This window comes from Amphiura filiformis, chromosome 11 (assembly GCF_039555335.1).
Source record: "Amphiura filiformis chromosome 11, Afil_fr2py, whole genome shotgun sequence".
NCBI classification, from domain to species: domain Eukaryota; kingdom Metazoa; phylum Echinodermata; class Ophiuroidea; order Amphilepidida; family Amphiuridae; genus Amphiura; species Amphiura filiformis.
In genome coordinates, this window is record NC_092638.1 from 24006121 (window position 1) to 24030190 (window position 24070).

General features: G+C 37.3%; 1 long non-coding RNA gene across 1 annotated transcript; it reads left to right on the forward strand.

Annotated features, from left to right (window-relative positions):
* The first annotated feature begins 2428 nt into the window (after window positions 1–2428).
* Window positions 2429–7717, forward strand: LOC140163961 (uncharacterized). The gene is made up of 3 exons (XR_011860444.1): window positions 2429–2551; window positions 6641–6728; window positions 7590–7717. It is a non-coding gene; the product is annotated as an uncharacterized lncRNA (long non-coding RNA).
* The last annotated feature ends 16353 nt before the right edge of the window (window positions 7718–24070 follow it).

Consider the following 24070-nt stretch of genomic DNA (forward strand, 5'->3'; position numbering starts at 1 on the left):
GCGGATGCATGCAAGAGCTTGCGAAAGGTTGCGCAAGCACTATGGAAACTGCATGCACTGCAAGCATTTAGCTTGCGGATGCATGCAAGTGCTTGCGAAAGGTTGCGCAAGCACTTGCAAACTGCACACACTGCAAGCAAACCAGCTGCATGCATCCTGCAAGCATCAATGTGCTTGCAAATTGTAATCGCAAAACAAGCTTGCAATGCAAGCACCTGTCTGCTTGCATGCAGCAAGCACCTGCCGCGATATGCAAGCACATAGCTGTCAGACCAATTACTGTTTAATTGCAGAACTTTGCACTGAACAAAATTTGGAAGCACAATCCGGGCGGAACAATCTAATAAATTGTAATGCCTCGGGCACGTCGCAATTCAGAGAATAAAATTAATGCTCCACCTAAAAAAATCAATGCAACAAATGAATAAAATAAAATGCAAACATTTTGTTCTTTAGATTATTTTTTTTACTGCAAATTTTGTTTCTTCAGATTTGTTTCCACCTGCCAAAATTGCTCCCCCTGTCCATTTTGTTTGCCCTAACCAATATTGAATTATCCCCTCATGAGTACAGGGGCATAATTAGCCCCTAAGAATCTTTTTCTCTGAATACCACTCCAAATTCTTTCCAACTGATGTCCATTTTTCTAGCTACTAATAATAAATAAGTCGGTATTTTTTAGGAAGTACCGTACAAGAATACAAAATGGGCATCTGAGGCAACTAAGGGGCTGTACGGTACAATAATTATGAGCGGGGGAGGGTAAAATTTCCGAAAGGCCCGCCAAAAATCGCCCCTCCCCCACCTCTTGGCCTGCCAAAAATCGATTGCCCCCCCCACCTCAGTCCCCGCCAAAAATCTTTGCCCCTTTGAACATGCTAATTTTGGGATCCCAATTTCCAAACCTTAAATGGTCTAGATATATGTTAAGAGCACAGCAAGCTGGAAATTTTGCATATCAAAGCGTTTCCATACTGTTTTCCCAAGCCTTAGCGTTCCTAGTAATTAAAAAGGCGCCCCCAGCTTGCCAAAAATTGCTTGCCCCCCCCTTTGGCTTGCCAAAATTTCTTAGCCCCCCCCCCGAAATATTACCCTCCCCAGGGCCGTAGCAAGGTATGAAATAGTGGGGCAGCCATATGGCGGGGGTCTGGGGGCCGGCTGAGGCCCCCAGCGGGGGTCAAGGGGCAGAGCCCCTTGTGGGGGTTCAGGGGGCGAAGCCCCCTGAAGCTCTCGCATTTTGAGGTACACAATGTGCGTAAAACCCGGTATGTGAATTGAAACTACTCACATCATTTGTATGAATGTAAATGTACATAAAGTGCTAAAAACTAGTTTTAGGGGTATCAAAACTTGTATCGTTTTTTTACTGCCATATGGTCAAAAATTGGCCTATTTCATTTAGATGTTTTTAACCTTAAAAAAAATTCATGCATGAAAGATTTTTTTTGTATTTCCAAAATTCTTTGGAAGGTTTCTCCTTTATTTTATTAGCAATATAAATCGAGTAATTTCAATGAAATGAGGCTGAAGAAATTAATTAAAACACAAATTGCATATTCATGCATAATAACACTAAAGATAGGTTAGCCAAAGTTTTTTATATTAGGGAAATTAATTTTTCTTCCAATGATTATTTACCTGGGGGGGGGGGGTGCTGGGGGAGGGTCAAGGATTTGTATAGTTCAGGGTTAAGCCTGTATGGTTTTTTTAATGAATGGTTAGGACAAAAAATAAAACAATTATTAATTATTGATAGGAGCGGCACGGGCCAGCCTGAAAATGAAGAAATCGACTAGACATGGAGTCTAGTGAGGTGTCCCTAAACTATAATAGTCTATGATCTGATGACTATTTCTCATTGATATTTGGTTGCATAATATTTTCTTCTTGGGTGGAATTGAGAGGCTGGTACCGTGCAGTGCACGCCCCCCTAAAAAAATTTAAAAAAAAAATTTAACATTTTTTTTTTTTTTTTTTTTTTTTTTTTTGATTTTTTTTTTTGACAAAAAAGTGGGGCGGCCATGGCCGCCCAGGCCGCCCTGGTTGCGACGGCCTGCCCTCCCTCTCCCTGGGCTCATTATTACTCAGTTCCCCGGGCTCAGTCCCTAACCACCCCTTTTTAAAGGGAATTTTTGTTCATATTTTTAAACATGAACAAAATCACAAAATCTGCATGGTGCTCCTAGAAAAAAAAGGGATCTGCAACCGGAAATACCATGGCAGCTTACACATTCAAACAGTCATGGCAGTTGGAGCTGCAGTTTTTGTCAAAATTTTGGGCCAAATTTTGCGTTACAGATAAGGAATTTTATTGGGTTCACTAACAATTGAGCCCGAGTATCGCCATCAAGACAAATATGATAGTGACACAACGTAGTAAAGCTTTAAACAACAGATTCTGAGATTGTGATGATGCAAGGACAACCGTTAACCATCCCAAAATCATGAAATGATCCATGCAAATGCATGATAGACAACTTGGACATATGCATGACGATATCGGCTGATGAGTGGCAGCTCGAAGTGTGTGTGTACCTGGGGTGTGTAAACTGTAAGTATATACAGTCGACATTTTGATTTAATTTTTCAAATCAAATTGATAAGCTTAAAAGCTTACCTATTCATGTGACATGTAGTTAATTAATACTGAAATAAAATTTTGGCATGATATGTACAGTACGGTACATGATGACGCGTGACGATGATGTACCATACTCACAAGATGCACACTGCACAGTTCATGAGAGTATGCACAGTGTTACTTGACTTGAGCATGTTGAGAACTACTAGTTTGACTACAATTTAAGAGACTAGCAGTAGCATTGAAACTGTCGCATGATCGGGGTTTTTTTCAGTAGGTATCGGTACGGACTCGATGAGAACTCTTGCTTCGAATTTGTACACGATACTCATTCGATGCCGAGTTTATAATATGTTGCTATCGTTTTTTGGTCGAACAGCGTTGACATTTTTACTAGCAACGGATGATATTTATTCTGTTAATTTTTAAACTTGGATCCAAAGTACTGTCGACCGTCATAATTAAAATGGCCTATTTTGAAAAGTCTAAATTTTTGATGCGATCGCCCGTTGTGATCAGCTGTGTTTACTGAAGTGTACTTCCATTGCTTTTAAATACACAGACATGCTTTAGCGAATCTGTCTCTCCAGTCTCTAGCAACGAATGCAGGGTTGTAGCCGCGCCGGTCGGGGCCAACCGGCACTAAAAAACAAAATTAAAAAAAATAAAACTTTTTTTTATATTTTATTTTAAAAAAAAATTGGGGGGGTATACCCCCTTTCCTATTCCCAGATCCCTCATGTTCGCTAAAAAGATTGTGCCCCGAGCCAGCACTCTAATTTGATAGTAAAATTAGCCGGCACTCAACTTGGTCACTCTAGCTACAACCCTGAAACGAATGTGAAGCTATCGGTGAGCAAGGTACGGTAGATCACCGATTTTGGGTCACCGGTCTAATTTTTCTGTCATGCACTGATTTGGGTACCAATGGTCATATTTGGAAATCTATACACCCTATGATAGTAAAAGTATACATTTTTGGAAAGCTATTGGTCCAAGGAATCTTAAAATGGTATCAGAACTATTAGGCCGTATAAAATTAATATTTTGGTTCTCGTCCAGAGGATTTTCATGAATTGATGAGGGAGGGAGGTGTTTTTTGTTGTTTTTTTTTTTTTTTTTTTTTCAGTGTAAAATCAGCATTGTCTGTAGTTTTCGGTCTTTTCCAACAGTGCTCGAGGAAACGATGAGGCACTTTTTTTTTTTTTTTTTTTTCAAATGTGAGATTCTGAGGTATAAACTCCCTAGAGTACCACAAAAAGACTTGGAAGTGGTCCTTGTTCTCTGATAAACTTATTTATATGTATGAAAAATTCATAAATTGTTCCAAAGTCTAAAATAATTGAAAAATCTAAAAAAATATAAAAAAATCTGACAAATCCCAGAAATTGAGGAGGGAGGGGACGAGAACCAAAACATTAATTTTATACGGCCTAATGTAGGGTGTATGTGGAAAGAAATAATGTAAAAAATGCAAGCATTTTTTTTTTTTTTCATTTTAGATGAAGCTTACTTTGGTTACTGGTACTGATTTTCATTCATGTGTAGGCCCCCTACCCCTTAATTCTTAATGCAGTTTTGAAAAGTTGAGACCATTACTATTAGCTTTCTAATGATATGGCCGCGTGTCATAAGTTGGGAACCTTTTGCGTGACACTGACAAAATTCAAGAAATTTACGCCTTTTTTGATTCAAACGTTTACTTCGCAAAAACTAAACATCTCACCCTATTAAAAGTATACATATTTTTGAAGCTTTTGCTCCAAGGAATTCAAAAATGACATTATTTTCTTGATAGGGATAAGGGTTAAGAAGTTACAAGTACAAATATCGGTGATTTTTCCATAAAAAAGTGTACGAATCAAAAAATTTGGTCCACTGATGAGATACATCCTAGAGTAAAATCTATGCCAGAATTGGATTATTCAAGGCAAGAGCATTCTAAATATGTATAGTTTTACAGTTATCCCTATAAAGGTAATCGTGATACATGAGGATGAAATTTACCTTCATAAAATTTGCTGTAAAAATCGTCACATTGTTATTTCAGCATAACATGTAGGAAAATCATGTCCAGAGTGCTTTCTGGTTATACACACATGCTCTCTAAACATCAAAAATACATGTTATATTTATAACTATGAGCCTGTCTAACACTTTAATCCTCAGTTTTTACCCATCTTGGCTGTCCTAGCTGAATCAAAGCGCAGTCACGATAATGAACACAAAATGTCTTCATGGTCTGCATTTTGAAGAACACAATAATTTGCATTTTTCTTGCTCTATGAAAGGTCAATACCAACATAATATTGTACAATATTTTGCTTTGGTACAATGGCTGGTCTTTCATCTACTTTCAAACACCCTTCTCTTGTAGTCACTTGATAATTATGAGTGAAATTCCATAGCCGTGGAGTGGCTGCTTCCTGGCTTGATCTGCAATCGACATTTTTAATGTATGGTTATACTTATAGTCAGAATGAACAAAAGCTACTTCATTGACTGTAATAATGCCTTCTGATGCAACTTTTATCATATGAATCACTTGATGGTTTAATGGCAATTACTGATCCTTGGCAATAAAGTTTGCCATTTCTTCATTTTCAGTGACACTTTTTTGTTGGTGCTTTAGATGTAGAAGACTTGATCTTTGCAAACTGTTATGAGCCATTTCCGTACTTTAAGTTCTTGACACTGTGTCAACTCTGCTCCTTGACTTAGATTATGATAATTAAATTATCAGTTACAAAAAAACCAATATTGCATTTTATTTTTAATATTATTAATTGCTTAACAATAACAGCATAATGTTTTGACCTGTAGGACAATGTAGTTTTTCAAAATATTAGTAGTTCATACAATTTCTAATGATCAGACTCGTTTTTGATGGCAAAATTATTTTAGACTTCAAATACTAATTAACAACTCATTATGTGTCATTAATCTAATAATTTAGAACATTACAGGCCAACGATTTGTTTAATTCTTTATTAATTTCTTGCTTCTAAATTACAGCATTAATGAGGGGTGGATATTTGACCTCGTATCACAGTGGTCCAACACAATTTCTGAATGTCAGAGCTTTTGTCGCATCATCGTTTTACTCTTAATTAGCAGCTCGTTAAGTGTCATTAATCTGTATAATTAAGGTAAAATTTATAAAATATTACAGCAGAACTATTAGTAAGTCCATTCAAATATATCTATTAACCACACAATATTTTATTACTAAAAATTTCAAGTGGATCATACTGTAGTTGGTACCTATAAAAATTCATTTTTCCCATAGAGATTACATTGTACCGTGTCCGAAGATCCGTGTCCGTGATCCTCCCACTTTGCACTTCGTTAACTTATTGGTCCGTAAAATTAATTAGCAATGTCATATTACTTATCTTTTGGTATCATATTCAAGCAGAATAAATTAGCTTTCAAATGAATGTAAACTTGAAGGATTATGATGCTGTCTTCATAATTTAATTAAAGAGAAAAGTTGAAATTTTCAGTCAAAGTGTCACACCTCCCACTTTTCCAGGGTCCCAAGTCAAGACACACGGCCATATAGAGCTGAACGATAGAAAAACAATGTTGTATTTAAGAAAATGTCTGGTGGATTTTTATACCATTTCAACCCATTGGTGTAAATGTGTTGAAAAATATTTTTTAGGGTATCACGCCTGTAGACATTAAACTAATTTTAAGGGTTTTTTGGAATCCTTGGGCCAAGAGCTTTCCAAAAATGTATAGGCCTACTTTTGCTATCCTAGGGTGTTACTTTTCAAAATACAGCGATGGTATTAATCTCAATATTGCGCTTGAAAATTTTTATGTGACTTACATGTAGTCATGTACCTGTCACTACCATTCGCAAGAACCTGTGAACTACCAAATAGCAACAGTTTAAAAAAGTAAAACAACCAAAAAAACAAATGCTCTGTGCATGGTCTGCAATTAATATCGGGTTTTTTTAATGACTGCATCTCCGCCACCCAAAACTTACGCTCAGACGTACAGCTTGTCAAATACCATTTTTAATTTCATGCATTTTTTTTTTCACAGGCAACCGTGATGCTTGAAAAGTACAAGACTCAATGGATATATCATACACACTGTCTAGAGTCTGGAGGAATTCACTCAAATACCAAAGGTACGGTAATATGTTGATTATGTTCCAGCGGTTTCGATATAAATTTAACAAAAATGGTTACAACAGTTCCCCATAGGATAGTACATGATGCACTTCCGTTCGGTGTGGTAATCCCAATTCCCTACATTTTTGTTCGTACCATCAAACAAAACTTTAATATCTCGAGCAATAAATTGTAGTACGGTACAGTGGAAACTCATTAACACAAAGTTGTGCAGAATTCAAATTTTACTTCTTGTTATCAGGTGTTCATGTTATCCAGTTCTAATAACATGTGAAATGTATGCTTGGGAATGTAAAACATACTTCTTGTTATCAGGAACGTCGTGTTAAGAGGGTTTGTGTTAACGAGTTGCCACTGTATTAATTACTAGTATTTTACTTGGTTATGAGAAACGAGCTTTCTTCTGATACTGGCACCAACATGTCACTTTTGATGAAGAAAAATGGGGCTATGCTTAATTCCCGTACTCATTAAAATGTAAATTTGTATCCTTCACTGCCCTGGTGGAAAAAGCCCTGGTGGGGGAAAAAGTGATGTGGAAATATCTGACCCGCCATACATTTTTTGTAGACCCTGACTAAAATTTTAGAAGTGTAAGATTTTCCTTATTAAAGTTTCCTGACCTTTGTCATAAGTTGTCAAAATTCCATTTTGAATGTTCACCAAAACAATTTGTGTTGGTTTAATTGATGAGGCTATATTAAACTAAATAAAGTGAAAAACTTTAATGATCATAATTTCTCACCGACACAAAATATTTTTTCTGAGCGGTGTTGTTTCAGATGTGTAATGGCGGGAATATTCATTTTGCTAATTGAAGTGTAACTAACAGTAACTTATCTACAATTTGCTTTCAGTTGCTGCTGAAATGTGACCCTACTGCAGCAGGAATAGACTTCCAACAATGGCAACGCACCAAGAAGAAAATGCTCTACATAAATCAGCCATGCAAAATGACGAGTTAAGATGTTACACAAAAAAGTCATGTGAAAAAAGAAATTTCCTGCCCGGATAATAGGATTAGCGGGCGGGACTCGAATTCCCGGGACTCACTCACACCCTTACAGTGTATTATGTAACATCATTTAAGCCACATTAACCAGCCTTTTATTGTTTGATTTTAAATTGACAATTTAAAAAAAAAGGAACATTTGAGTGTATTTGCTGGATGACTATACCATTTTTCGTCCTAATGTGACAGTGACGTTAACGCGTTGAGAAAGCTGTTTCGCTTGTGTATCTATGTAGCGTCTTTAAGCGTGTACACCAGCGCTTTGAGCGAATGATAGCGATTTGAAGCTGATTCGCTCAATAAAATACGCACTGATTTCGCTGCCACATGGGGGTGAAAAATGGTAAACCTATTGCCAATGATGCTTATTTATTATGTAAATTACATTTGGATAGACTTAAAATATCTATACTGCGAAATGAAATCAGTAATCAGCATGATCATGTTTTGAATCTGTCATACCACCGATCGAAACCAAGCAGTTTTAGCAAGAAGACAGTTTTTTAGCATGGTTTTTGATGGTTTAAATCTATTTTAGTTCTTTATTTACCAACCAAACCTGCTGAACCTGTTGCAATATGCGAGGGGTATCCAAAAGTTTTGACATCACCCAGAAGTGAAAAGAGCTAGGCCTATACTGATGAAATTTGTCATTGTAATCACTGGTCCTTATGTACATTATGGTCCAAAAATGGTCTCATAAGTATGTTTACTTTCTTCACAGGTGGCGCTAGATGGGAAGTAGGCACATAACCTTTTCATGATAAGGTCCTCCACTTTCTTGAGTTTTTTTCACTGTGGCGCATCATCCGTAAGTGATGGACGTCCCACTTCTTGGCTCATCTGTGAGGGACATATGGCCAGTTTGGAAATTCCTTTTTCAAAAAGCAATAGTGCCATATGATAGGCAATCATCACCGTAGATTGCTTTCATTTCATCATAGATTTTCTGAGCATTGTAGGTCTAACCCTTCAAATGCAGGAACTTAATCACGCTGCGTGCCTCAATTTTCACCATCTTGCAGGTTATCGCCTACTGCCCATCTAAGCGCCACCTGTAAAGAAAGTAAACATACTTATGAGACCATTTTTGGACCATTATGTACATAAGGACCAGTGATTACACTGACACAATTTCATCGGTATAATAGCTCTTTCACTTCTGGGCGATGTCAAAAACTTTTGGATGTACCCCCTCGTATATGATCAGTATTTTTTTGGAAAATGTGTTGCTCCTACGTATCGTAGCTATGAATTATGTAAAATGATATGAAATGTTTCCAACAATTATTGATATTTTTAATCCAGTATGTCTTTCATTCTTGATTAGTTAACAGCTTAGCTTCAAGGTGTAAATGGGGAACCAAAAACATGTAGCAGTGAACTAAAACAACTACATGTAGAATGCAAAATCAATGTTTAAGGTACAGCCGGGTGAAATAACTACACATGTAGAAAGTCATATTATTTTGCAAGATTGTACTGTAGTTACTTGAAAGAAGAATTTAATTGCCAAGCACAACAACCAGATGTGAAGTGTATCATTTTGTCTGAAAATATATCCAACTATAACATGTTACTAAACATTGTAAACAAGTCTAGAAAAATTATTTTGTATTATCTGTATTATTTCCTTGGAAGAGCCAAGTTTTAGAACTGTGTCATGAAATTTGTTCATAGGCTCTCAGCTTGCTGCCATCTCAATAGACAAAAATATGAAATGTAATCAGAATTACATCACAATGCATTCACTTGTTCATGGATGTAAACATCAGTTAAACTGCTCTAAAGTATGTGTACTTTAGTAAAATATGAAGCGAAAAGATGGCAAAAACTGATGTATCTATGAATAAACTGCTGCAGATTGAAGAAACATGAATGTTGTGTAAAAATGCGAATTAGTAGGTTTACAGTTACAGGCTAAATCACGTATATTTGTAATTAAATTGGACCTGATGTCTATATCGCCCCGTGCTCACACTTAGCATGCGCATTGCAAGCTTGCACATGCGTGTTGCGAGCTTGCGCATGCTTGTGAAAGATGGGCTTGTTTGCGCAAGCATTGGCCAAGACACTGCGGGTGCTTGCAGTAAAAGCTTGCGCATGCCCATATTGTTCCAAATAAAAGCTTGCGCAAGCTCTTGTATGCCTCGCCAAGCATGCAGAAACAAGCATCGCGGTGATCGAGGTCATGCAGGGCGCAAGCACGCTCAATGCAAGCATGCAACAAGCAAACTGCTTGCAGTGCATGCATGCGAATTGCAAGCATGCTTGCAATTGCAAGCATGCAACGGACCTATTTGCCTGCTTGCGCATGCCCGTATTGTTCCAAAAATAAGCTTGCGCAAGCTTGCAGAATTGTTTGCACAACCTTGTATGATGCAAGCATGCGCAACCACTTTGCAAGCTTGCAAAAATGCTTGCCATTTTCATAAGGGATGTATTCAAATACATTATAGAAAAATAACGTCATCATCATCATCATAATCATAATCATCATAATAATAATATTAATTCTAAAACATCTTTTTAAAATTAGACAAATGTTCGGGACATTGAATGTGCAGTGACTGCCAGTGAGTAGTGAACACACACAAACCGCAGACACCCTAGCCTTAGGATGGGGTGTACAGGGGTGTGTGCATGTTTTCGCAACTCATTCATTATGCACCAAAGGGGGCAATGTACTGCACCCAGTATCACAGTATCAACATGTATACGGTACATAGAGAAGTTGATGCATATTTACAATTAAAGAGACTGAAAATCAATAAATCAGCTTGATAGTTTGATAAATGAAGAAATTAAACTTAATATTTGATTTTTTTTTTATAAATTCTGTATGATTTGATTTAAATTACAACCTCTTTACAAAAGAAATTTTGAAGTCAGTGATTTAAATTAAAAAATTAAATTAATTCATTAAAAGTAGCATTTCATCCAACTCTAAATTGTCAATCAATTTACAGCCATTTTAGCCAAATTACATAAAACTAATGAATTATAATGATATTGATCCCAAGTTTCCACCTGCCACTTGAAAGATTGTTCTTGGTGCAAAAAAATTGTAACTTTAATCACTCAGTTTAATGGAATAATATCACTGTGGTTTGTTCAGGACCTGTAGTATTGAAGTACATGTACTAGCTGGAGCACAGGGTGGCAGTTTGAACCAAAAACTGTGTACATGCATGTGAAACAAATAATAAAATAATAAAAGTTAAAATACCCTGTGGAGTTCTACCTGCAGTAGCGTAGCCAGCAGGGGGAAGGGGGTGCAGAATACCCCATCATGACAAAAAATGATAGAAAAAAGTACCCCTCTGACAAAATTCAGCCCAATCATGGGCCAAAATAGTGTAAAATACAAAATTCTTGAGTGCTATATATTCGCGCACATTGTAAAGATAAAGCCATTTCTATCCTGATAATGGCCAAAAATAGTGTAAAATACCAAATTTTCTGCGCGCTACACGCACACATCGTCCAAATAAAGCAGTCTGTAAGTATTGTATGATGTATGTGCCCCCCGAAATTTTTTATTTTGCCCTCCCATGACCAAAAAGCTGGCTACGCCCCTGTCTACCTGGTTGAAGGTACTTGGTACTTGGTTGTGCTTCCTCCTGAATACTCCAAAGAAGAGTTTTAACTGAAGGTATATGAGGATGTGCCATGATTTTGGGGTCCTTTTCAGTGATAATGGTATATTGATGGGTGGCTATTCAGTAGAGACCAATATTTGGGGGAAAGTGCCCAATTACTGCAATTAGGGTAAATTTAGGTGCTTTTTGTGAAAAATTGATAGCGAATTGGCAAAAACAGCAAGAAGTAAAGGCATAATTTTTCAGCCTGGTATGTGGCAGTGGCGTAATGCGTTGAGGCAGCTGATCCGACATGCGCGCATCTATTAAGCATCATTACATGACTTTGTGTGCATACGGCAGCACTTTTAAGCGTCCGCTAGCTACTGTGCCTAATGAATGCACACTGACATCACTGCTACATGGTGAAAAATGGTACAGAGAAAGTCAGCATTCAAAGGTCTGCGTGGCACATCCCTGTAAACCAAAATTACAAAGACCCCACTACTCCACAGCAATACCCTTTCTTTTTTTGTTGGTGGGGGGGGGGGTCATATGATTTTCATGTAGCTCGGAGGGGGTCATATGGTTTTATTATCGGAGAAGGGGGTCACATAGTTTTCGGCAGTGACTTTCTGTCTGCTCCCGGCCCCCCTCCGGTAGAAATAATGAACGGTCCATTGGGCAATTTAAACAAACCATCACAGGGACATCATGCACCCCTAAACATACCCAGGGACATGGGCCCAAAACACTCACCTCCCCCACTTGTCACCCCAACACCGGTCGCACGTACCTCACACCCCCCACATACACACATACATCCATCCCACCCGTCACCCCAACAGACAAGTTGACAACCCAACACCCACTCCACACACACAAACATCATTTAAAGTATCTTTTATTTCTGAAAAATGGCACACTTTCAATTATCTCTGTATGTTTATTGTGATTAAAAATTCAAGCTGACATGTCATATAGGGGTGCACGCGCACAACCCTGTACACAAAACATCCGGGCACCCAAAATGACACACCCAGCCATGCATAAAGCATTTCATGTTCTGTATTATTCCCCCAAGGAGGTTACGGTTACACTGAAATATTCATTGATAGGTCTAATTCAATGGGATATCGTACCCCTACCCTGCACAACCCATCAACTTACGACACTCCATCAACAAACTCACATACCCGAACCTCACACACCACAAAATATACAAACAGTACACATGTGCGCTACACCCGCCCGCCCCCTCACACCCAACATTAACATACGCACATGTTTAAAGAGTGATAGAGTTACGCAATCTGCTGTTTAGTTATCAATTAGAACTTTGCAGAGAAACATGACAAGATAGCTTTTCACTGTACCTGATTGAAATACCAAAAAGTATGTCAATATTTTGGTGCACTCTTAGCTATAATTTTTGCTTTTTGCAAAACATGCACATGGAGGCCGGATTATGTGGTTTTATATTAAAATTCCACTCAGCCAAAATTATTCCTAAAATATATAGGAATATCGAATAGACACGAGAGGTTCTTTAAATATTTTAAGAAACTCGTTGGAAGCTATTGTAGGACGCGTTTCGATTAACTGTGATCAAATTAATTTGATCTATTTTGGTTAATCTCATCAGCTACATTTTGCTGTGTTTGATCTTAGGATAGATGCCCATTTTAGGCTGTTTTGTTGCACATATATACCAAATGACCGTCTAGCTTTTTGATATTCAAATTGGTAGATGTGCGGATCAAACACAAAAGCGTGTTATATTTTAATCTTCACTACTTATATGGATGTATCTGGTCTTGATAAGACTAAGAAAACAAACCGATATAATGAACAAGTTTGAAAATACAACATACTTTGGTTTTGTTGGTTGAAACTATGATTATGAGCCCGTTTTAGGCATGTTTTATAAAGTTCTATACATAGGCCTACAGTGCAGCGTTATAAATGTGCATATAAAAGAGCCTTATTATGAGGACCATATGATTACCCGATTGGGTGTGGTTTTATTATGGTTCATTATAAGGTCTATATATTTAAAATAACATGTTAACATGCAGATCAGGTACGTATAAGAACAATGGAACTAGTGTAACCAACTAAAGTGTCAAGGAAGCTCGTAATGAAACATTCATGAAGATAATGTGATGATAGATAATTAATTTTCATCTAATAGATCCAACAAATCTCTCAGTGTAGGAGACATAGGGCAAATTCCGGTTTTGGAGTTAGCATCCGCTATACTTTGCAAAGTCGGAGTCAAAGATATATTAGGGTTTTGGTCTAAAGTTATCTTTGCTCTGATAAGACGCTCTCCTATGTTTTGAGTGCGTCTTAAAGCTAGTATAGGGGGGCAAGGGAAGAGTTTGCACAGGTTATGATTATTTGATATAAAATGCCAGTTCCTGAGAAGTGCCTTTTTGATTTTTGCATTACCTCTTTGGGGGAAGTGATGCGTGCAGAAAACTAGAGGTATTTCCTCACGTTTTTTTGGAACATCCTCTAAGTAAATATTTCGTCTATTGTATGAAATATCTGCTAGGCATGCGAGCACTTCTGGTTTCTTATATCCTCTTGTGAGAAGTTTTGAGATAAAGAAATCAAGTTTGTGCTCATATTCTGTCTCCGAGCTGGAGTTTCGAATATATCTTATAGCCTCACCCTTAACCATGCCACGAAAACACGAATTTGGGTGAGACGAATCTCTTGAAAGATATTGAAATGTGTCACAGGGTTTGCTGTAGCATTTTATATCTAAGATCTGTTTGTCATGAAATCTTTCATCCTTGTATAGAGTTAAGTCTAGAAAATTAAATTCTGTTTTTGACCACTCATGTGTGAATTTCAGAGTCGGGTGCATAGAGTTGATACGACTTATGAAATTAGCTAACTCGTTTTCATCTCCTAACAAAACATAAGAATATCATCACGATAACGGAACCATTTGAAGATTTTATCGCTAAGGAAATGAATTTCTTTTCCAACGAATGGAACATTATGTCACATAGTTCTGGGGAGCATTTTTGTCCCATAGCTACGCCTGTCGTTTGCAAATAGTATTTTTCATTAAATGAAAAACAGTTTCTATGCAAAATCAGTTTTAATAATGCTTCCATATGACGGATATGTGGCATTCTAGGAAAGTACATTCCTGGATTAACTTCTGAAAAAGTCTTTAAAACTTCTTTTTCAACTTCATTTTGAAGAACATTAGTGAACATTCCAATGCAATCTATTGTAACCAAAAGACATTGGGCTGGAAGTTTTAATTGCTCAATTTTTCTTATGGCATCTTTTGTGTCTCTCCAGTATGTGTTTTGTTTTTGAACGAGAGGGACTGCAAAAAGTCGATAAATTCACCAATTTTTTCACATGGTCCACTAACATTACTGACTATAGGTCTTCCAGTAAAGACCCGGCCAGTAGGGGTGGTTTTGTGAACTTTGGCAAAAAGTAGCAAGTTGGTGTTCGAATTTTATGTTCTATCGGATACAGATAGTCGTGTGTATTTTTATCAATACTTTGATCCCATAACATGAGGTTAAGCTGTTTTTGAACCAATTTTACCGTATCAAATGTCATGTCTGCATCGATTACAGTGTATTGATTACCTTCCAGCATGATTTGGCCTTCATGTATGTAATCATTTTTATTGATTACGACCACGCCACGAGATTTATCCGGTTTTTGGAAAACCAAATGTTTCTTTTCCTTAATGATTTGAGAGCTTGACGTTCGGGTTTTGTCAAGTTATCGTTTATGTTATTATTCTTAATTTTAGAAAGCTCTAACCTCGTGGATTCTAAGTAGTTTTCTAGATCCAAGCAAGGTGTAGACAAAGGGTGCCAATTAGAAGCTCGTTTGAACTTGTGTGTTCGTTTTGCTTTCTTATTGGACATTAAATAACGAATGCGCATTATTCTCATGAATGTTTCTGTATCCCTATCAAGCATTTTTGCTTTAGGATCTTTTGGGATATCTACAAATTTCAAACCTCTCCCTAGTACAGATAATTCTGCATCAGAGAAATTTTCGTTTGCTAAGTTTATAACGAACTTTTTGTTCGCATTGGCTAAGTCCTTTATTTTTTTGGACTTCTCTGATTTTTTGAGGGTTTGGGAATTCAAATGGCAAGTTCTAGACTTGATTTTGTCCTTAGTTTGCCGTTTGATACTCTGTTTACGGAACTTCCTGTTTTTTGCCATTATATTAACTGTGTATCAAAGGAGTACATGTACTGTGTTTTAATTGATACCAAGCATAGTGTAATGACGGCCTAAGATCATCTCTCTTTTTAGAAGATATGGGTGGCCTTAAAAAAGGCCGTTTGGTTTTTGTACCGGCTTATATTTTTAGCCGGCGGTTGACTGCACCTCTTTGCTTCTTGAGATTCTTCACTCGGTGTTTGTCTGTCTTAGTTGATCGTTTGGTGATCTTCCCAGATGATGCTGCCTTTTTCTTTTTCCTCTTCTGTTTCTTCATAGATTGGTCAACTATGTTGAAAAGCGTTAGACCCTTCTCCAATTCATCAGATGGTAGCGCTTTTTGAAGTCTAGTGTGGCTTTTGAGCCATGTCCGATGCTAACTCGTCCAAATCTTTCACTTTCTCGGTTAGCAGATAGTTAGCTGTGGTGTCCATCAGCTTTTGTGAGCATTCTCTCAAAATGTTCTCCCATTCTGATTGGAAAGCCCAACTCAGAGCTCCCCAGGTAACTGGGGAAGGTGTTTTGAAATGGAGAACATAGGAAGAATAACTTTATCTGCTGTAGCTTGCTTGATATCCAATCCGAGAAAATGAACATTGGACGCATTAGATCGGACATGTTTGATTTTGCTCAACTCTCCCCACACCATTTTCTTAGCGCGATCAGTCAGATGACTTTTTTCTCTCTTGGTGCTGGTAGCAACTCTCTGTCCAGGGGTGGGTTGGCTGTCATTGGTCTCCATCATCTCCGGTGACTTCAGTAGCTTCGGGATGCGGTATGCAGCTAAGTCGAGGTTTTTTCCCGGAGTAGAAGGGGATGTTAGATCTAGCGAGGAGTCGGAATCAGATAACGCCATGGTAGAACGGAGGAAGAAAGCAAAATGATGCAGTCTCGGGTTTCTCTATATTAGGTTTTGAGAGGGCCCAGACGAGATGACTTAGTAAAGCCGTAGTAAACAAGTATTAGATCACCGAACCATAAAGGCACATGCGCATCACAGTTTGTTTGTTTTCAAAAAGCAATTCCATAATGCACAATAGTAGCAAATTGCTGAGTATGCGAGTGGGATGGCAATTGACATTTTGATTTAAGCGCCACTGCTTCCAAGTATGTTGGACGCTGGGGCTGCCTGACGTATGCGTGATATAGAGCAGAGTGCAATGTCTTGCAAAGGTCGTGGGTCGGATCCGACCGGGAGTTTTCAAAAGCAAGACATGATTGATATATCTATTATAATATTGATATATACCAGTGCACGGAAGAAACTGTTCTCATTTAAGGCAAATAAATATGTCATTGCCATGTTTTAATAAGATGTAGTTTAATAAAGATGAAGAAAGTGGCACACCTGGTTGTCCATTTATTTCTTCATATCACGAACGAGCATTGACCTTATTTACCCCTCAGAAATTAAAACCACTTTTGTCTTTTTGTGGATTTAATGTTTCTCTTTATCTTATTTAGATAGGGTCTAATTAATACGTTTGTGATAACAAACAAACAGAGATTCCTTCGCTAATGAAATAAAGAGATCATTAGGAGAGAATTCAACGCGCACTGTCTATCGGGTGTTCCATGTCCAAAACGAAGGAGCACAGAACGGTACTAAATGTTTAAAGAGTGATAGAGTTACGCAATCTGCTGTTTAGTTATCAATTAGAACTTTGCAGAGAAACATGACAAGATAGCTTTTCACTGTACCTGATTGAAATACCAAAAAGTATGTCAATATTTTGGTGCACTCTTAGCTATAATTTTTGCTTTTTGCAAAACATGCACATGGAGGCCGGATTATGTGGTTTTATATTAAAATTCCACTCAGCCAAAATTATTCCTAAAATATATAGGAATATCGAATAGACACGAGAGGTTCTTTAAATATTTGGTTGAAACTATGATTATGAGCCCGTTTTAGGCATGTTTTTATAAAGTTCTATACATAGGCCTACAGTGCAGCGTTATAAATGTGCATATAAAAGAGCCTTATTATGAGGACCATATGATTACCCGATTGGGTGTGGTTTTATTATGGTTCATTATAAGGTCTATATATTTAAAATAACATGTTAACATGCAGATCAGGTACGTATAAGAACAATGGAACTAGTGTAACCAACTAAAGTGTCAAGGAAGCTCGTAATGAAACATTCATGAAGATAATGTGATGATAGATAATTAATTTTCATCTAATAGATCCAACAAATCTCTCAGTGTAGGAGACATAGGGCAAATTCCGGTTTTGGAGTTAGCATCCGCTATACTTTGCAAAGTCGGAGTCAAAGATATATTAGGGTTTTGGTCTAAAGTTATCTTTGCTGTTTAAAGAGTGATAGAGTTACGCAATCTGCTGTTTAGTTGTCAATTAGAACTTTGCAGAGAAACACTGTGATGATAATACCAATTTTCATCTAAAAGATAGCTTTTCAGAACTGGCATTTTATATCAAATAATCATAACCTGTGCAAAATCTTTGGTTGCCTCTTAGCTATAATTTTTGCTTTTTGCAAGACGCACTCAAAACATAGGAGAGCGTCTTATCAGAGCAAATATTAAAATTCCTCAGACCAAAACCTTATTATATCTTTATAAGGACTATTGCAAAGTATAGCGGATGTTAACTCCAAAACCGGAATTTGCCTCTATGGAAGCTACACTGAGAGATTTTTGGATCTATTAGATGAAAAATTAATTATCTATCATCACATTATCTTCATGAATGTTTCTTACGAGCTTCCTTGACACTTTTAGTTGGTTACACTAGTTCCATTGTTCTTATACGTACCTGATCTGCATGTTAACATGTTATTTTAAATATATAGACCTTATAACCTATGAACCATAATAAAACCACACCCAATCGTGCGGTAATCATATGGTCCTATATTTTAATCTTCATAAGGCTCTCTTTTATGCACATTTATAACGCTGCACTGTAGGCCTATGTATAGAACTTTATAAAATACATGCCTAAAACGGGCTCATAATCATAGTTTCAACCAACAAAAACCAAAGTATGTTGTATTTTCAAACTTGTTCATTATATCGGTTTGTTTTCTTAGTCTTATCAAGACCAGATATATCCATATAAGTAGTGAAGATTAAAATATAACACGCCTTTGTGATTGATATGCACATCAACCAATTTGAATATCAAAAAGCTAGACGGTCAATTGTTATATATGTGCGACAAAACAGCATAAAATGGGCATCTATCCTAAGATCAAACACAGCAAAATGTAGCTGATGAGATTAATCAAAATAGATCAAATTAATTTGATCACAGTTAATCGAAACGCGTCCTACAATAGCTTCCAACGAGTTTCTTAAAATATTTAAAGAACCTCTCGTGTCTATTCGATATTCCTATATATTTTAGGAATAATTTTGGCTGAGTGGAATTTTAATATAAAACCACATAATCCGGCCTCCATGTGCATGTTTTGCAAAAAGCAAAAATTATAGCTAAGAGTGCACCAAAATATTGACATACTTTTTTGGTATTTCAATCAGGTACAGTGAAAAATATCTTGTCATGTTTCTCTGCAAAGTTCTAATTGATAACTAAACAGCAGATTGCGTAACTCTATCACTCTTTAAACATTTAGTACCGTTCTGTGCTCCTTCGTTTTGGACATGGAACACCCGATAGACAGTGCGCGTTGAATTCTCTCCTAATGATCTCTTTATTTCATTAGCGAAGGAATCTCTGTTTGTTTGTTATCACAAACGTATTAATTAGACCCTATCTAAATAAGATAAAGAGAAACATTAAATCCACAAAAAGACAAAAGTGGTTTTAATTTCTGAGGGGTAAATAAGGTCAATGCTCGTTCGTGATATGAAGAAATAAATGGACAACCAGGTGTGCCACTTTCTTCATCTTTATTAAACTGGATCTTATTAAAACATGGCAATGACATATTTATTTGCCTTAAATGAGAACAGTTTCTTCCGTGCACTGGTATATATCAATATTATAATAGATATATCAATCATGTCTTGCTTTTGAAAACTCCCGGTCGGATCCGACCCACGACCTTTGCAAGACATTGCACTCTGCTCTATATCACGCATACGTCAGGCAGCCCCAGCGTCCAACATACTTGGAAGCAGTGGCGCTTAAATCAAAATGTCAATTGCCATCCCACTCGCATACTCAGCAATTTGCTACTATTGTGCATTATGGAATTGCTTTTTGAAAACAAACAAACTGTGATGCGCATGTGCCTTTATGGTTCGGTGATCTAATACTTGTTTACTACGGCTTTACTAAGTCATCTCGTCTGGGCCCTCTCAAAACCTAATATAGAGAAACCCGAGACTGCATCATTTTGCTTTCTTCCTCCGTTCTACCATGGCGTTATCTGATTCCGACTCCTCGCTAGATCTAACATCCCCTTCTACTCCGGGAAAAAACCTCGACTTAGCTGCATACCGCATCCCGAAGCTACTGAAGTCACCGGAGATGATGGAGACCAATGACAGCCAACCCACCCCTGGACAGAGAGTTGCTACCAGCCCCAAGAGAGAAAAATTCATCTGACTGATCGCGCTAAGAAAATGGTGTGGGGAGAGTTGAGCAAAATCAAACATGTCCGATCTAATGCGTCCAATGTTCATTTTCTCGGATTGGATATCAAGCAAGCTACAGCAGATAAAGTTATTCTTCCTATGTTCTCCATTTCAAAACACCTTCCCCAGTTACCTGGGGGAGCTCTGAGTTGGGCTTTCCAATCAGAATGGGAGAACATTTTGAGAGAATGCTCACAAAAGCTGATGGACACCACAGCTAACTATCTGCTAACCGAGAAAGTGAAAGATTTGGACGAGTTAGCATCGGACATGGCTCAAAAAGCCACACTAGACTTCAAAAAAGCGCTACCATCTGATGAATTGGAGAAGGGTCTAACGCTTTTCAACATAGTTGACCAATCTATGAAGAAACAGAAGAGGAAAAAGAAAAAGGCAGCATCATCTGGGAAGATCACCAAACGATCAACTAAGACAGACAAACACCGAGTGAAGAATCTCAAGAAGCAAAGAGGTGCAGTCAACCGCCGGCTAAAAATATAAGCCGGTACAAAAACCAAACGGCCTTTTTTAATGCCACCCATATCTTCTAAAAAGAGAGATGATCTTAGGCCGTCATTACACTATGCTTGGTATCAATTAAAACACAGTACATGTACTCCTTTGATACACAGTTAATATAATGGCAAAAACAGGAAGTTCCGTAAACAGAGTATCAAACGGCAAACTAAGGACAAAATCAAGTCTAGAACTTGCCATTTGAATTCCCAAACCCTCAAAAAATCAGAGAAGTCCAAAAAAATAAAGGACTTAGCCAATGCGAACAAAAAGTTCGTTATAAACTTAGCAAACGAAAATTTCTCTGATGCAGAATTATCTGTACTAGGGAGAGGTTTGAAATTTGTAGATATCCCAAAAGATCCTAAAGCAAAAATGCTTGATAGGGATACAGAAACATTCATGAGAATAATGCGCATTCGTTATTTAATGTCCAATAAGAAAGCAAAACGAACACACAAGTTCAAACGAGCTTCTAATTGGCACCCTTTGTCTACACCTTGCTTGGATCTAGAAAACTACTTAGAATCCACGAGGTTAGAGCTTTCTAAAATTAAGAATAATAACATAAACGATAACTTGACAAAACCCGAACGTCAAGCTCTCAAATCATTAAGGGAAAAGAAACATTTGGTTTTCCAAAAACCGGATAAATCTCGTGGCGTGGTCGTAATCAATAAAAATGATTACATACATGAAGGCCAAATCATGCTGGAAGGTAATCAATACACTGTAATCGATGCAGACATGACATTTGATACGGTAAAATTGGTTCAAAACAGCTTAACCTCATGTTATGGGATCAAAGTATTGATAAAATACACACGACTATCTGTATCCGATAGAACATAAAATTCGAACACCAACTTGCTACTTTTTGCCAAAGTTCACAAAACCACCCCTACTGGCCGGGTCTTTACTGGAAGACCTATAGTCAGTAATGTTAGAGGACAAAAAAAAAAAATTGGTGAATTTATCGACTTATTTTGCAGTCCCTCTCGTTCAAAAACAAAACACATACTTGAGAGACACAAAAAGATGCCATAAGAAAAATTGAGCAATTAAAACTTCCAGCCCAATGTCTTTTGGTTACAATAGATTGCATTGGAATGTTCACTAATGTTCTTCAAAATGAAGTTGAAAAGAAGTTTTAAAGACTTTTTCAGAAGTTAATCCAGGAATGTACTTTCCTAGAATGCCACATATCCGTCATATGGAAGCATTATTAAAACTGATTTTGCATAGAAACTGTTTTTCATTTAATGAAAAATACTATTTGCAAACGACAGGCGTAGCTATGGGACAAAAATGCTCCCCAGAACTATGTGACATAATGTTCCATTCGTTGGAAAAGAAATTCATTTCCTTAGCGATAAAATCTTCAAATGGTTCCGTTATCGTGATGATATTCTTATGTTTTGGTTAGGAGATGAAAACGAGTTAGCTAATTTCATAAGTCGTATCAACTCTATGCACCCGACTCTGAAATTCACACATGAGTGGTCAAAAACAGAAATTAATTTTCTAGACTTAACTCTATACAAGGATGAAAGATTTCATGACAAACAGATCTTAGATATAAAATGCTACAGCAAACCCTGTGACACATTTCAATATCTTTCAAGAGATTCGTCTCACCCAAATTCGTGTTTTCGTGGCATGGTTAAGGGTGAGGCTATAAGACATAATCCGGCCTCCATGTGCATGTTTTGCAAAAAGCAAAAATTATAGCTAAGAGTGCACCAAAATATTGACATACTTTTTGGTATTTCAATCAGGTACAGTGAAAAGCTATCTTGTCATGTTTCTCTGCAAAGTTCTAATTGATAACTAAACAGCAGATTGCGTAACTCTATCACTCTTTAAACATAAACGACAAGAGTCCATTTTCAAAAAATCAGAAAAATATGAAGATCAAGAGATCCCAAGCTAATTTTTTCAGTTCTTGCAGAGAATTACCTCTTCTTTGATGAAATCCTATTCGGAGAGTCAGGTGACGTTGGCGCGCAATAATACAGGCGTGCAAAAATGTGCGAAAATAGGAAATTTTGACCTTTGACCTCTGTTAACTCTGTGCGCCAACGAAATCCCAAAAAATTTTTGCTGAAAAATGAAACTTGCCTTGGAGGTCTTTAATTTCAAACTTGTTCGGACTTGGGATCTTGATGGCGCAGCCCGTTATGATGCTTTGAAGTTTGCACGAGGGCGCTTTTCATCAAATCATTGGATTTGCTGATTTTGTGCGCCATCAAGATCCCAATTTTTTTCTTGGTTTTTGTAATGTAACCATTTGGTACTTTAAAAAATGCAAAATGCAGGTTGGGATGATGATGGCGCACGATGTTATGCACCTCCAAAGTTTACCATTTGCAAGTAAGGCTCAGAGAGGCTGAAATTTCAAGAATTTTTCAAGCTGAACGAGGGCGCTGTGCACGCTCATATTTTACATGTGAGTTGTTGGTGCTAATATGTACCAAAATTATTTTTTAGAGACAATTCTATTTTTTTTGTATCGCAAATCCGTACATAATAAGGGAGATTGGCTCTTAACCTAAAATCTAACCCTATCCTTTAGCCCTTATCTAAAATCGGACTAGCGGTGGTTTGGACTGATGGTGTTTCGGACTGAGGGGGAACCCCATATTGTTTTCAACTGTACAAACATACCTTTTGTTCCATCGGACAAAAGCTTTATTTTTTCCAACATTTTGTTTTAAATAGGGCCTAACTACATGAACTATTTCAATTCTGACGTAAAAAGAGCTTCATGCAAAATCATTTGTAATACCAGCTCCGAAGCTTTCGCGCAGCGACTCGAGCGCATGATGATGTACGCGAGTCAGGATCGCTGTAGCTCGCCATACAAAGGCTAGACGCGAAGGGCCATGTACAATCAGTACATGCATGCATGGATTGCATGCATGCAATGAAGACATCGGTACGGTAAACATGCATGGTAAATAAACTTAAACTTTTGATCACCAAGATCACACATTTAAAATCGAAACAAAGTTTACTATTTGACAGTCATTTTTTCTCACAACTGTCTTCTACTATATCTACATTAACTTGCGAAAGTAAATAATATCATACCTTCCCCATTCTCTTCTGTTATTAGGCAATCAACTCAAAAGCAGTACAATAAGTAGTCAAATCAGACAGTAGCACTCGAGTCGACCAGACTGCAAAACTTTTAGATGAGGTCAAAGGTCACAAATATCTGACTCGTAAGTCTCAAACTCAGAGTTAAATTATTTTGTATACGTCGTAGACAGGACTTATTTAAGAACAGTTTTGTGAAACACAAAAAGCTCGTATTAGAACGTGAGTAAGACCCAGTCTTAGTGTACGACCGATCTTTTGACTCGTAAGAACTGTTCCATTAACCATGCGTTTAGTGAAATCCGATTTTAGATAAGGGCTAAAGGATAGGG